Below are 4,469 nucleotides of genomic sequence, written 5' to 3'. Positions count from 1 at the left end.
TTCTAGTACACTGTAAAACTAGGATAATTTTACAGTTTATTAAAGGAAGGTTACGTTTGGGCTTTAATATCATAAGTTATGAAAGGACAAAGCAAATGTTGCCAGAAAAGATACCACTCTAACCATCACTAAAGAACTTGAGTTGAAAAGTTTCATTAAGGGATGGAGTGTTGTTTTTCATATCACTTTGTTACCTACAAAGTGTTTAGTAAGTTATGTTCAGTATTAGCTTTCTCCCAGTTATTATATAGACAGACACATTCATTGCTCTCTTCTAGAGGCTTACTGATTTGTTAGTCAACACAAAGTCTTGGGGTTTTTTGGTGGTCTCCCATCCAAGTATTAACCAGATCAAACCCTGTTTAATTTGGAGGATTAGACAAGGTGCACTGTACAGTGGCTCAGTTAGCAGACAGTGAGGTTTGTAAACATGTAACAGGGCTTAATCGCTCCAGTCAATAAATCACAGGACTTAACCCTAAACAGACCCAGTCAGATACAAATAAATTAATTTGATCCAATCACTTGAAGAATAGGAATAATTTCAACTGACATTTGATTTACTCTGCATCTCTAGTCCTTTAAGAAAAAGATTTGGAGAAGAACAGCTGAAAAACCAAACCTTTATCTTCATAAAAAAACATGCTGCCTATGAACAAAATGTACCTCACAAATCTTGAATGGTTGCAATATCAATATCTATAGCACTCAGACTTATATACCACCCCATAGTGCTTTACAGCACTTTCTGAGCGATTTACAAATGTCAGCATATTGCCCCAACAATCTGGGTCCTCATTTTACCTACCTTAGAAGGATGGAAGGCTGAGTCAACCTTGAGCCGATCAGGATCGAACTCCAGACTGTGGCAGAGCTTGCCTGCAATATTGCATTCTAACCACTGCACCAGCAGGTTTGCAGTCATGTCTACTGCCATTGTTTGCTTGGCAAATGGGGAAGGGCTGTGATATCACAGGAACCTGTCAGTCCTTGCCAGACTCAGAATTCATGGGATAGTAGGCAATGTCACAGTGATAATGATTTTTGATCTTGATTGGGATCCAACCCGTGGCCCATGGGTTGCATGTGGCCCTGGACAGCTAGCAATGCAGCCCCACAAGATAATGAAAAATATTTTTTAAAATAGAAGTTTGTTATTTATATTATCTATATTATATATTGTATATGCGGCCTGAGTCAATTCCTCTTCACTCAGTGTGGCCCAGGCAAGCCAAAAGGTTGGGCAATCATGAACTAGATGCTGTGCGAACATTCTCACTGAGAGATTCAACTGGGTTAATAGTTGACTGCTGTGGGAATCAAAAGGACTTGGATTTTGCACTTCTAGGTTTGCTTTCTCCCTTGGTTTGCTGATACATGGTTCAGTCTCAAGCAGCACAATATTTTGACAGACTTACCCAGTGCTTTTTTTGTAAAAGAAAAAGGTGCCGGAACTCACACATGTCATACATCCCGCCTTGCCTACTCTACAAGGTTCCATCCAAAAAAGGTGCCGGAACTCCGTTCTGAGCGTTCTATGAGAAAAAAAAGCCCTGGACTTACCTTTCAGTAGTGCTAATGAGCCAATGTATAAGCACTTTAGGTTCTGCTGATAACAGAAAATAAAAAATAATAATAATCCTACATTAAAAGTTTCAAACCAGCAAGAGAATATGCAGCTCTGCTGGAGTGGCTTTGCGTAGAAAAGATCCTAGTTTCCACTTTCAACATTTCCACTAGGGCTAGGGAATAGTAGTTTTTAAAACTCTGGATTGCTACTATCAACCAGCATACTCAGTCGAGAGTTACAAGGATCAAAGACTGAAGCTGGAAGAAGATAATTTTCTGTGATTCAAAACTCCGGTAGTGCTCCTTTTTGTTTCTGAAGCCACTTGTTTCTTTTGCTGGTTATAGCAACCAGAGGGTTAATTTTGTTCCATGGAGGGAGCAGTGGCTACTGTTCACTGTGCTAAATCATGCTATGAAGCTATTACAAGAAAAGCATTTTCTCCTTAAAAGACTCTCAAACCAACACATTCAATTAAGAGTTTTCCTCAGGAACTGATTGTGGGGGGAAGAAGAATGCCATGAATCAATAAAATATGTGTAGCCGTTCTAGTGTGCAATGTAGCAATTAAGGTGTGTGGACTGACACCAGGAGACTCAGAATGAGGTCCACCCTTGAACCTGGAAGTTCATTATGTGACCGAACCAGTTTCATGTGGGGGAAAATGGAAGGAGAAAGCACAATGAGTACCACCTTGAGCTCCTGAACTAAAAATGGGGTATAAGTACTAACAAACAAACAAACAAACCCCCCCCCCAAAAAAAAAATGCATCTCCAAAGCAAGAGACAGGCATTTGACAAATCTGGATTTAGGTTAAACGGGCCATAACCTCAAATGAAAACTATTTTACAGCTGCGAACATTTTGTCAAATCTAATTAACGTTTATATAAAGGAAATATTTATGGCTTAACTCTGTATATGTACTTCTGAAAAACAGAGAGCTCATTTTTATATATTCTTGTGAATGGATTTTTTCCTTTAGCTGATACGTCTATGGAGATTTTCTGTCATCCAGGTCATAGTTGTTCCAAAGGTGCTTTTTCAAGAGGCAACTGGACTTCCTTGTTATTCTTTGAAGATGTTTCGCTTCTCAGCCAAGAAGCTTCTTCAGCTCTGACTGGATGGTGGGGAATGGAAGGATTTATATTCCTTGCAGACAGCTGGTCGTTTGCATTCTTTTAGAGCAGCGATGTCAAACTGCCGGCCCTCAGGCCGGACGTGTCATCCAGAAGCCGCGCCCACACCATTGCCAGCAATGGCAAAACCGTCCCCATATGTTGCATGACATCATGTGACGTCGCAAGTTTGACATGTCTGCTTTAGAGAGTCATTCTTTAGCTGATATATTTATTTATTTGTTCATGAGATTTGACAGAATTTAAACCTTTCCAGAAAAGGACCTTTTATTTAATGAAGTGGCAAGATATTGAGTTGTAGCTTTTGTGTGTGGAAGTAACCACAGTTGAATTTTTATTTTGTTCAGCTCAGGAAACCTCACAACAAAATCGGAACAAAACTAAGTAGAAAAATTCCCTTCATGTCTCCTGACCAAATGACAATCCTCCATCTGACTAAGCTGATCTCTTGGCTGAGGAGTATGTTCAGAGAATGCACAACGTTGCAGTGGATTTCCAAAATGGCATTCCCTCCATCCAGCACAGATGAGACCAGCTTGCTAGATGGACTTGTCTTTTTTCCTGGAAGAGGGTGAGGACAAAATTGCTCGTTTATTGATCCAGCTGGCTGTAGATAGCAGCACTTACCCATTTGTGGCTTCATTATCTTGCTTTGTCCAAGCCTTGCTTTTCAGTGCAAGATTTTTTTCAGTGTAGTGCTCCAGACTCCTAGAAGTATGGATCTCCATCATTCTTACTCCTCCAAAAGGCTCATTTTCATGCAAGGTTGCCTGCACTGCTAGCATGATCAAAAAGATAAAGATGGCAGTCTCAATCACACAGTGGTGGCCACCATCTTGACTTTTTGGATGTCCCTGCGTAAATCCCAAATGAACTGCACTGACAAAGGAACTGGAAAAAAAGGGGGTATTCTGTCTTGCTTTGATGGGAATGGGAGTTAGAAGGAAAATGAATCTCCCAGAGGAGATTAATTAATTTCTCTGGGAAATTAATTGTTGTGGATGAGCCTAATAGAAGCACACACATACAATCTTTGATTTTAACAAAATGTGTAATGAAAGGAAGCAAAGTCTTACAGAAAATAAAATGAAATGTACTGTGATAAATCATTTTGAATATATCAGGTTCATTCAACTTTTTTTAAAAAAAGCAACTGAACTCAAATCAGCCACTAGACTTCCTTTTCCATTATTTCAGCATGTTATAATCATGGGTAGAGTGAAATAAGTTCTCCTTGAACTTCTAAAGCTTAGGATGATTTTAATTGACTAGGCTAGTGCTTTACCAAAGCTAGGTAAATTACAGCTAGTCCTTAACTCACATATGTAATTGGGTCCAGAATTACAGTAGTAAACCATGCTGGTTGTTAAGGACTTCACTGTGACTGGGCCCAATTTTACAATCTTTTTTGTGACAACAGTCGCTTAGCGAAACCACTTTAGCCTTTGGGCATTTTTTTGCCAGAAGTAAATGCTGGTTTCTGGCAAAAAACCACCATAAATAGCAGTTTATGTAAACAGCCATAAAGGCAGACTGGCTGCCAAGTGCCCAGAATACAATTGTGTGACTTGGGGAGAAGGGTGGAATGAAACTGGGTTGTAAGTACCTTTTTTTTGGGGGGGGGGGGTCTGTCATAATTTTGAATGGTTGCTAAGCAGCTGGTTGTAAGTCAAGAGCTACCCTGTAGAAGTGGGGGGTTTGGGGGTTAACAACATACAAGCCCATTACCCATCACAAGAGGGATATTTAAACTGACTTAAAGAA

Source organism: Vipera berus (assembly GCF_964194415.1).
Source record: "Vipera berus genome assembly, chromosome: 3".
Taxonomy (NCBI): domain Eukaryota; kingdom Metazoa; phylum Chordata; class Lepidosauria; order Squamata; family Viperidae; genus Vipera; species Vipera berus.
The sequence above is the reverse complement of the archived record's forward strand: the minus strand, read 5'-3'. Positions refer to the sequence as shown.